Source organism: Gorilla gorilla, chromosome 13, assembly GCF_029281585.2.
Source record: "Gorilla gorilla gorilla isolate KB3781 chromosome 13, NHGRI_mGorGor1-v2.1_pri, whole genome shotgun sequence".
In the NCBI taxonomy this organism is placed as follows: domain Eukaryota; kingdom Metazoa; phylum Chordata; class Mammalia; order Primates; family Hominidae; genus Gorilla; species Gorilla gorilla.
Genome location: NC_073237.2, coordinates 64,168,936 through 64,180,890, shown reverse-complemented (window position 1 = coordinate 64,180,890; position 11,955 = coordinate 64,168,936). Strand labels below are relative to the sequence as shown.

The 11,955-nt window shown below is 44.5% G+C and overlaps 1 long non-coding RNA gene across 1 annotated transcript; it reads left to right on the top strand.

Moving 5' to 3' along the window:
• Positions 1–7,184: 7,184 nt before the first annotated feature.
• Positions 7,185–11,502, top strand: LOC129524608 (uncharacterized). Its single transcript, XR_008668464.2, has 3 exons — positions 7,185–7,732; positions 9,339–9,418; positions 11,353–11,502. It is a non-coding gene; the product is annotated as an uncharacterized lncRNA (long non-coding RNA).
• The last annotated feature ends 453 nt before the right edge of the window (positions 11,503–11,955 follow it).

The following is an 11,955-nucleotide window of genomic DNA, read 5'->3' as shown; positions in this document are numbered from 1 at the left end:
TGTTTCCCTTTGCAACTCATGTTTTGTGTTTTGTTTTGTTGACCAACTCGTAATGTTTTGTAAAGCACTTCAGAGAGAAGACAGATGCATCATCCTGGCCTCCATCAAATAACACTATCCAAGGTGGCACCTCTTCTGCAATGTTTAACCCTGCTAGTAATGAACGATGACTTAGTTCAGATATTTCAGAACTTTTTGTTTATACCATCAGGTATGCATGAATTTATAATCTGAAAGAGGACTTAAAATAATAATTAAAACTTACCAGCTTAAGTGCTAAACTTTTTATTTTTTAGGTATTTGGGGAAGAACTCTTTTTAAAGTATACACCTAACTGCTTTTTAAAATGAGTACACATGACATACTTTAATTCCATATGTATTCCCCTACTCTTTGGGAGACACTGTGTTGAGACCAAGGTCAAAAAACATGGTCACCGCCCTCCAAATTGTCTCCGTTCCATGAGGAAGATCATATACACGTGTAGTAGCCACAGTACAAATCAGACTAGAACACAGCCCATAGCATGTAACCTTTTCCTGACTAACTCAAGGATAGGCCAACACCTATGGTATTAGATTCTGCCCTAAAACAATAAGGGTTAGATGCTAAGTTATATAGTCCTGGACCTTAACTCAAATAGCCATAATAACCCTAGTAACCTGGAATATTCCTGATTAAATATCCCCTGCTTTTAGATACCTGTTGTCCATTTGGGTTTGTTTTTTACAGTCTCTTTTGTACCACAGTGGATACATTTGCTTCATGAGTGCAGGAACCATGTTCACTGCTGCATTCTTATCCCCTAGCCCTGCACCAAACACACAAAAGATACCCAATAAATATTTGTTGATTCACTAAATGAATGAATGACGAGTAGGCCTGCTTCTAGAAGTGCACTGCCAATAAGAATGTAATGCAAGCCACATATATAATTTTAAAAATTCTAGTAGCCATATTAAAAATAATAACAGGCCAAGTGCAGTGGCTCATACCTGTAATACCAGCAGTTTGGAAGACCAAGGTGGGCAGATCATTTGAGCCCAGGAGTTTGGGACCAGCCTGGGCAACATGGCTAAACCCCATCTCTACCAAAAAAAATATAAAAAATTAACCAAGTGTGGTGGCATGTGCCTGTAGTCCCAGCTACTCGGGAGGCTAAGGTGGGAGGATCGCTTGAGCCCAGAAGGTTGAGGCTGCAGTGAGCCATGATCGTGTCACTGCACTCCAGCCTGGGTGACAGAGTGAGACCCTGTCTCAAAAACTAATCAGCATCATAAAAAGAAACCAGCAAAATTAACTTTACTAGTATATTTAACCCAATATATATAAAATATTATTTCAATATGCTTCCCGTATAAAAAATTATTTTACAGTCTTTTTTTTCCATATTAAGTCTTTAAAAATCTGATGTGTAGTTTGTACTTACAGCACATTGCAGTTAGGACGGGCCACATTTTAAGTGCACAGTAGCCACATGGGGCTACTGGCTACCATATTGGATAGTGCCATTCTAGAAGCTTTCAGCTTTTTCAACTGGATGCCTCTGATTTGTGGGCTCAGAATATAGATAACCAAAGAAGTGGGAATAGTGTGTGAAGTAAGAATGACAGGGTATGATTGAGAGCCCCATGAGCTTACCTAGGAGAGAAACTTGTGGGTTTGGAGAATAAGGATTTGTCAATATTGGCTCTAGCTGTTCACACTATTTCTGGGCTAACTCCCAGATCATTTCTCAACTCCAGATTGTTCAGTGGGGAGCGTGGCTGCACTTTTTAAAGTGATGGCACAAAAAAAGATATTGAACGTTGGTCCTCTGATTATATATTCTAAATATGCAGTTAGAAAAGAGGCCTTTTAAGAATCCCTAAGAGTAAAGCAAATTAGTATCTTTGTTTCCTGAAAATTAGAGAAACATGATATGCCATGATAGCCCTCTTCATTTTATTTGGAAAACTCTTCTATGAAAGCTTATTAGAGAAAATCTTCTGATTAGCTTCATGCCTCCCCTCCTTCAGCAAGGTCAAGGGTGCAGTTGTCACTATCACATAAGAATCTCATAAAAATTAAACATGAATATACTGCACAGATCTGATTGGGTTTGTCATGCCACACATTGTTTTAAATTCCATAATTCTATTCTATAAAGAGTGCTTTCTATGACAATAGATCGTTTTCAAAAAAAAAAAAAACAAACAATTTAGAGTTGTCATTGGTAATTGTGGTTGCAAGTATGCTTTCAAAGACCAGAAACCTTTGTTTTGCTTTGAATGTATTTTTTTTCTTTTTTCTTTTTGAGACGGAGTCTCACTCTGTTGCCCAGGCTAGAGTGCAGTGGCACGATCTTGGCTCACTGCAAGCTCCGCCTCCCAGGTTCACACCATTCTCCTGCCTCAACCTCCCGAGTAGCTGGGACTACAGGCACCCGCCACCACACCCAGCTAATTTTTTGTATTTTTTAGTAGAGACAGGGTTTCACCATGTTAGTCAGGATGGTCTTGATCTCCTGACCTCGTGATCCACCCGCCTCGGCCTCCCAAAGTGCTGGGATTACAGGCGTGGGCCACCGCGCCCGGCCTTGAATGCATTTTTAGATGCTTGTTCTCTCAAATGCTGTAAAACTATTACTGATTATGTATCATTTTGCAAACAAACAAACCTAAAGGTTATAAATATATTCTTAGAATTCAGGGTATGGCCGGGGTATGAACACCCTGTATATTCTTTTTTTGTGCTTAAAGCAATACTTCCCATTGCCTTAGATAGGTAGGGTTCAACTGGCAATCTTTTTTTACAAATGATAGAAAACCAAACTTGAACTGGCATTTTTAAAGGAGGTGGTAGAGTTTAGTAGTTCACTTAGCAGAATAATTCAGAGATAGCATTGATTCAGACCCAGCTTGATTCAAGATCATATCCTAAGCCATTTGCCATCTCTGCTTCCTCTTGGTTGGCACTCACCCTCAGGCTTTCAGCAGTGCTCCCTGGAAATTCTGGGCTCATCCATTATGGCAGTAGCAGCGCTGAGCTTCACAGTCCCATACCACAACTCCCCACAAAGAAGAGACCTTCTATGTCCCAGAATTCCCAGTGGAATTCCTTGGGTTCACTCTGATTAGAATGGCTCGTGCTAACTGAGGTTCTTCCCTCAAGCTACAAGTTGGGTCAATACTGAAACCATATGGCTGACAATAGGGGGACTGGGAGTTCCTTGGAGAATTAAGAAGGGGAAAGACAGTTAAACCACAAGGCTCACTACAGGAGGCTTTGCTTTAAAGCAGATGCAGTCAGAAGAAATTTATGTAGAGACAAAGATTACAATCTAATTCATATAATATTCACCATCACTGGCCTTGTAGGACCATCCCCAGTAGAGGATTTGCAATATATGAAGAAGGAAGACTTAGGGTTTATATCCTGATGAAGGGTGGGGATTGGAATAGGTGGATGGGGGGAGGGAATGTCTCGCTGTACCAGTAATTCATTTTCTGGAGTGTCTTACCAAAATGGTGCAAATGACCAGGAATCAGAACTAGAGAGCTGGATGGAGTTGGGGGGCGGGAGTAGGAGTAAAATGAAGGCAACAGAAAAATAGGATACAATTATGTTTCAACAGAAAAAGCTAAGCTTCAAAATTGTGTCTTTTCTCATCATTGTATCGCTAGTACCTGGCCCAAAGTGGGTATTCAATGAGTGTTTATAAGTAACCAAAGTAATGAATGAAGGTAGCCATCAGTGATGATGTCTGCCAGACTGCACCTTTTCTGTAGCTCTAAGGTAAAAGCAGCTCCTAAAGGAAATTAGACAACAGGGATCACTTGGTCCCAGAGAAATGACTTTCCATTCACTCTTGACTTTTCCTATTATTAATGCATGGGCAAAATTTAAGAGAATTTTTCCCCTTTCTACTGCTTTCCCTCAAACGTAGATGATAGCTTCAATATTATTATTATTATTATTATTTTTGAGACAGAGTCTCACTCTGTCAGCCAGGCTGGAGTGCAGTGGCACCATCTCAGCTCACTGCAACCTCCACCTCCCTGGTTCAAGCAATTCTCCTGCCTCAGCCTCCTGAGTAGCTGGGATTACAGGCGTCCACCACCACACCTGACTAATTTTTGTATTTTTAGTAGAGATGGGGTTTTACCATGTTGGCCAGGCTGGTCTCAAATTCCTGACCTCAGGTGATCCACCTGCCTCTGCCTCCCAAAGTGCTGGGATTACAGGCGTGAGCCAAGCTTCAATATTCTTAAACCCAACCTCACACAGCCTGATTTAAAAACTAAATTTCTGCCAGGCACGGTGGCTCACGCCTGTAATCCCAGCACTTTGGGAGGCCGAGGCGGGCGGATCACGAGCTCAGGAGATCGAGACCATCCTGGCTAACACGGTGAAACCCCGTCTCTACTAAAAATACAAAAATAAAAAAATTAGCTGAGTGTGGTGGTGGGCGCCTGTAGTCCCAGCTACTCAGGAGGCTGAGGCAGGAGAATGGCGTGAACCCGGGAGACAGAGGTTGCAGTGAACCCGGATCGTGCCACTGCACTCCAGCCTGGGCAAAGAGCGAGACTCCGTCTCAAAAAAATAAAAATAAATAAAAATAAAAATAAAAAACTAAATTTCTGGCCAGGCACAGTGGCTCATGCCTGTAATCCCAACCCTTTGGGAGGCCAAGGCTGGCAGTTCGCTTGAGCCCAGGAGGTCGAGACTAGTCTGGCAAACATGTCAAAACCCCGTTTCTACAAAAAATACAAAAATTACCTAGGTATGGTGGTGCCTGCCTGTAGTCTCAGCTACTTGGGGGGCTGAGGCATGAATCCAGGAGTTCAAGGCTACAGTGAACTATGATTGTGTCACTGCACTCCAGCCTGGGCAACAGAGTGAGACCCTGTCTCAAAAACCAAAACAATCAAAAAAGAAAGCAAAAACTAAATTTCTGATAATCACTAAGTTTTTAATTATGAAATTACTAGAGGAAATGCAGCATCACCTTGGTTGAAAACCATTTGGAGAGCCGTGCACATTCCTGATCCCTAAGTCCTTGATGTTGCACCCATCTTGAGGAGCAGTGCTCTCTCTGGACCGATGTTACTGAATCCAACCCAGTTCCTACTTGATTTTTGTGGCATTAGCTTGGCAGCTAGTTTTTACCTTTACTATTTTTACTACATATTAGGAGATGGCAAATTACTGATAGCCAGGATAAGGGAGTGATTTTCAAGGCATTATAGCTCTAAAAAACAATTGAGAAATCAGCTCCCTCGTCACTTCCTTAATGCAATGAGAGAACACGACACGGATGAACAAATTGTTCTGTTATCCAACAAGATTATCAGAGTTATTAGTGAGATAACAAAAAAGTATGTGTGACTGCCGAAAGTCTCCAGACTAAGGACCAGAAGACCTGGTTTCTTATTCTTTCACTTTCTAGTCCTGCAATTCTGGCGAAGTTACTATACTGCTCTGAGCTTCAGGGTTTTTTCACTGTGAAAGAGGGTGCGAGTTCCTCCACATTCTTCCAATCTACTGAGGAAACCCAATGAGATAATGCATGGGAACATGTTTTGGAAACTCAGAAGTGCTGCCCAAAATGTAAGGTAACACTGTTTACAATTGACACTTCCAGAAAGTTTAGCCAACACCCCCACACATTGCATCCGCTTCTGACAACATTAATCAAAATCAGGCCAAAGGTGCAGGCAGGACAGAGGCCTGACTTACCAGAAAATAAATGTCTGGTCTATTCCACTTGCAGTGCCAGTTTACATTGTCTGGCGAGAGCCAACTACCAGGGCCTCCAGGTAGAAGAAAGAAAGGGTATCAGTGGAACTGAGAGGGTATACAGTGGCGCCTGGAAACCCAACCTCGCCAGGCTTCCCTGTCTCCTGTGTGCAGCATGTTTGCAGTGCATTCCTCTGGAAGGTAAGTACACGGAGTCCCGCAGCCCACCTGTGTCCACCTAGCCTGTAAGTGCCCCCTGAGGGTATCAAAGCACGCGGACTTCCACTTGAAACAAAGCCACTGGGCGGCAAGTTTCCCCGTTAACAACAACGAAGAAAGAGAGGACTTGGCAGCTATGACGGATCTGCAATAATTAAACTGACGTTGCTGTTTAGAAGCCTGGGGGTTGCCTGCAGCCTCCCAGGCTCCACTCCATCGGCTCCAACTCTGCAGGCGGGCCGTGAATGTCTCTAGATGCATATTAAGCAAAAAGTTTCTAAAGAGGATCGCGTGGAACCCAGCAATTGATTAAGAATCTCAATGGCCCTAATCCACTGAGAATTGAACTAAGGGCTCCCCAGCAAACACAGCGCTTTAAATGGGGCCTAGAGAGAGCAAGCACTGCCGGGGCGGCGGAGAAGGGCAGCGGGTGGTGGGACGGGCGGGGTAGGGGGGTGGGGGAGAGTTACTGAGCATGCGTCCGAGGGTGTTTCGGGGCATCCGAAGCAGAAGTGTTCCAGCCTATTCAGCAGCGAGTGGTTGGAAATTAGCAAAGTGAGAGGGTGCGTGGCGTAACTGAGGGACTCGGGGAGGCTGAGGGCTTTTTTTCTCAAAACTGTGAAGCTCAGGGAAAGGAGTAGAACTGGGAACCAAGTAAAGTAAAATCGTGGCAAGTGGGCATAGTCCTGAAATCTCCTTCGTGAGGGCCCTCCAGTTGGGAACCCAGAACGTGCAGCTCAATGTATGTTTGGAATGAATAGGTGAAAGGAAGCAGGAGGAGGAGGGAGTTCTAGCGAAGACTCCGGAGGGAAGCAACCCATCCCCTGCCGCAAGAAAGCACTGCCACTCCAGTGGGAACGGACACGCGTGCACACAGCCACGAGTGAGGTTTGAAAGAGGCCCCACCCTCCATTACACCTGTGCTCCACCGTGGCCCCCAGCCAAGTTTAATCTCCCATTCAGCACTTACTTCTGGAAGCTTCTTTCCCTTTCCTTCCCACCACTCATTGGCCTTTCACCCCCTAGTTTTTTGTCTGTGTATGGGACTGTCTTCCCCCACTCCCCTTGACTGAAGTTCCTTGAGAGCAGCAGCCCTCTTTTTATCAGGGAAGAGATTTGAAGCTCAGGACATTCTTATCCAAGTAGATGCTAGCCACGTGGGTAGTCAAGACAGGGCCCTGCACAGTTAATGTGAATCTTGTCATAATGCCAGAGTTATTGTTTTGCAAGGAGCTGGTCATAGAACACTAGATTGCATTGTCACTGGGAAATAAGCTCATTTTATTAGCTTGTTTCTCAGCTAGCTTGTGTAGAAATTTGCCACAGTTGTTACTGCTGGGCACCTGCCCTGGATCTGATCATCAATTATATCATCTCTTCCATCTGATGGACTGCACCTCACCCCTTGCTTTTTCAGAGCTGGCGAAGCTGGGCCAAGGAAAGCGATAGTGCCAGCTGAGTGGAATGTGCAGGAAGGGACCGAGGAGGGGCACTATGTACTGGAGAAAAGAGATGGGGTCTCCAGGACAGGGGTAAGGACACTAGACTGAGGACACAAAGGAAGGAAACCGCAAGGAAGTAGAGTAGGGAAGTGGGGAGCATGCTGAGGAGAGAGGTCAAGAGATGGTGACCGCTCTCTGCATGCCCCAAGGAGATGGTGATGACACTCCCAAGTCCATGTGGGAATCCCTCCTTCTGTGGGCCTCAGTCTGTCATCTTCCTTGGAGCAGGACCAAAGTAAATAAGATAAAGTCACAATTTCTCATCCTTCTTCACTCAACTTTTCTTTGAGGTGAGTTGGCATTTTTGTAAAAGAATGCATTCTCTGCCAGGTGCGGTGGCTCACCCCTGTAATCCCAGGGTTCTGGGAGGCCAAAGTGGGAGGCTTGATTGAGGCCAGGGGTTCGAAACCTAGGCAACATAGCAAGACCTCCATCTCTGTAAAAGAAATTAGCCAGGCATGGTGGTGCATACTTGTAGTCCTAGCTACTTCGGAGGCTGAGGCGAGAGAATCGTTTGAACTTAGGCATTGGAGATTACAGTGAGTTAAGCGTTCTCCTGTACTGCCGTGGTAGGTGGGTGTTGCTAGCCACATGAGGATATGTGAGCCGGTCACCAAGGACTGCGGCTGACTCCCCGAGCACAAGGACAGTAAGAATAAACCTCTGATTATTCCCCTGCCCCCAACCCCAACTTCAATTAAAGAGATATACCCTTATGTGACTGACAAAAAAGAGCCCTGCTCTCCTAGAGTCACATCTCCATAGGCCAAAACACTCTTACATATAATTATTGGTGCTTCATAAATGGCTGATAAAAAACTTTTCTATCAGGGGATACACCCTACCTTATTCACAGCCTCATATAGAGAGCTGGCCTGCCCACAGTCTCTGTAAGGGGCAGTTGTCTCTTCTGAGTGACCAGTTTCCCTGACCTCCCCTCAAGCCATGACTGACCAAGGAAGTCAATGTCACCACTGAGAAGCAAGGCGTAGCCTCAGACTCTGAGTTTCTAACTCTTTCCACTTTCCTAAGATGGGGTTATGCCTCATTTCTGAGAGATTTCCAACCCTCTGCCATATATTCCTCTTTTTGTGAGGTCACTTGGGGAGGTGTCTGCTTCTTAGCACCAGAAGAGCTCTCTCAGGACCCAGTTGCTGACCCAGCTGCTGCAAATGCTGAAAGTAGGAAATGGAGGTCAAGTGTAGGCCATAAAGATTTTCCCACTCCTCCTCTTGAATCAGGGATGGCCTTGTGAATTACTTTGGCCCATAGAATGCGGCAAAGTGATACTGTACCAGTTCTAGCCTTGGTCTTAAGCCTGCCAGCTTTTGCTTTCACTCCCTTGGAGCCCTGAGCTAGTATAGAAAGAGATCCAGCTGCAAGGACTGGTTACACAATTTGCAGGGATTAGTGTAAAAGGAAATGCAGGTTTCCTTGTTTTAAAATTATTCAGAATTTTAAGGTGGTGACAACAGAGCCCTATACCAAGCAGAGGCTTGATCCGAGCTGGTGCAGGCATCACAGCCAGGCTTCCCGATACATGAGTGATGCTATCTTGGATTTCTGGCCCCAATTCAGCCTCCTAATGGTCAGCATGAGAGCATGAACTACCCTAGGTGAGACCAGTAGAAGAACCCAGCCCAGATTACAAAACTATGAGCAAACAAATGGTTGTTATTCAAGTAAAGCTCACTAAAGCTCTTCATGACAAATGGGTATAGTCCTGGGGACCGCTAAGGCCTGGGTTGATATTTTATATAGCAATAGGTAACTGAAGCATGAAGAATAAGAGTTTGCAGTGAGTGGTCACCTACCATATTCCAGGCCCTGTGCTGGTGCATTGCGTGTGCTAGCTCACTTGATCCTCATAACACCTTTCATAATTCCTTTCTACAGGAGAGAATACAGCAGTTTCAAGGACAAGGGATTTGTACCACTGCTCCTCACTCAATAAACATCAGAGACAGAATTTGAACGTGAGTCTGACTGTTTCCAAAACCCATGTAATATCCCTGCATTGAAACAGAGGAAGATCCAAGGAAAGTGCACACAGTTTGGAGACTATTGGATGGGGGTCTGATGCAGTCTTTCCTAAATTTCCTCACAAATTTCAGTTGAAGTATCAGGCAGAGAAATGATAACCAGGTGAAAGACCCCTAATGGGACATCATCACATCACAGCTCTATGATCATCAACCATAATCCCTAGAGGGTCACCTAGAGGTATCCTACAATGAGGCTTACTTGGGTTTTCTGATAGGTATAATACTGAGAAAATTTGCTATGGTTAGCTATGGGTATTCACCACTTATTTTGGTGTATATTATCCCCCAACAAACCACAGGCACCTGTGATCATCTGGGTATGTGTTCAGGAACTATCTTGCACCCAGAAAGAACAAGAATTAATTTTTTTTTTTTTTGAGACAAAGTCTCTCTCTGTCACCAGGCTGGAGTGCAGTGGCACGATCTCAGCTCACTGCAACCTCTGCCTCCATGGTTCAAGTGATTCTCCTGCCTCAGCCTCCCGAGTAGCTGGGACTACAGGCATGTGCCACCACACCTAGCTAATTTTTGTATTTTTAGTAGAGACAGGGTTTCACCATGTTGGCCAGGATGGTCTCGATCTCTTGACCTCATGATCTGCCCACCTCGGCCTCCCAAAGTTCTGGGATTATAGGTGTGAGCCACTGTGCCAGCCAAGAATTAATTTCAACATTAGACTCAGCCAGAGTTAATTAAGAAGCTTTCCCCACATGATGGCACCTCACAAGAAATACTTTCTATTTATAATATTCATTAGCTTTACTTGTCTTTACCAAGCCTTCCTGAGTGTCATCAGTGGGTGAGTGAGTGTATGGATAGGTACCTGCCTATCTGTCTGCCCATGGTGATGAACACATCACTGTAGGTCAGCAATGACATGGAGTCTAAATGCTGTTGGCCATAAGGAAAATAGTGACATTCCCTGGCTCAGAGGAAATGCTGGTAGGAAAGCCGTATGGACTAGTATTTATAAGTACAAGCTCAGGGATCAAAGATGCTGAAGTTCAATGCCTTGTCCTTCTCTCTTACTAATTAGTGATATTGGACATATTGATTAATTTTATGTTTCTCACTTATCTATAAAATGAGATGTGTGAGGGCTAAATGAAATGATGCATGTGAAAAACTGAACAAGGTGCCAGGCCTAGGACAAGGGCTCAATAAATGTCAGCGATTTTTTTATTTGATGAACAAAAGAAGGCAAATGTTCTTTCTTTGATGCCCCCTATCTTTTCCCTGTGTCGTTTCTCTAAAAAAGTATATGTGTGTAATTTCTATGCCTTCTCTCCACTCTCCCATTATCTACCACTTCATCATCCTCTCACTACCCATGGCCACTTTCCCTCATTATCTTTTCTACATTTCTTCCCTCCTCCCCTGAAATGGGGTTGAGCAAGGGGAGATCAGAGGATGAGAAAAGGCAGGGAGACATTGGTGGCAGGGTGACAATGGAGCGCCACAAGCTGTCTAGGCCGTCTAGACTTTCCCTGAGGACACTTCAGTATCTCTGAGAATACCATTTTCTCAGGACTCCTCACACTGGGAGAAACCTTAGCAATCATCTGATGGTGTACTTGTTACAGTAGATAGGCAGACATGTGCAGTGCGGGAGAGGGCCCCCCACCCTGACCAGGAATGTCAGGTGACCATCAGGTGATGGTCACATGGTTGTTACACTGTCTCTTTCAAATAATAACTGGTTGCAGCCAGCACCAGGGAAAGGCAGTCTCCAAATAGATAGGAAAAACCTGAAAGTGACGATCAGCAGCTTCACAATAAGATCTCAGGAATTGGGCAGGTGGGCTCAAGCACGTGCACTAAGAGGCAAAGTGGCGGAGTTTAATTGGTAAATGACCTTCCTGTAGGAATGCTACACTCGTAAGGGAAGAACGCCTCAAGAAAGCATCTGTACCATTCCAGCAAATACACTGTGCATGCTCCCCTCCCAAATGCTAGCAGGCCACTGCACATATGGACAGCCCACCCCAAGGGAAGAATTGGGAGAAGTAACCCAAGACCCCGAAAGTATGCCAACCTATAAGACCACAAGTCAAAGGTCAAACTGTGCACTTGATCTCACAAGGTGCCCACTTGGCCCTCTTCCAAATATACTCTACTTCCTTTCATTCCTGCTCTAAAGCTTTTTAATAAATTTTCACTCCTGCTTGAGGACTAAGCTCTGATCTTTTCTTATCTTCCAAATTCCTATCTAAGGGGTCTGGGGAGTTATGCCCTACAAACCAAAAATTCTCATCAGATGGGTTTTATTTAACCCTATATATTGTGACTTTTTAGTCTGACTCTGGCATAATATTACATGACAAGAAAATCGAAATATTTTATCCCATAACATGTCTCTTTGGCATATTTTGAAATGGCCCTGCAAAGCCATCCTTTGTAGGGGAAAATTTGCATCTGTAAAGAATCTCTGTTAACATAGCTAGATATTTTTCTTTCAGGCGCTCCCA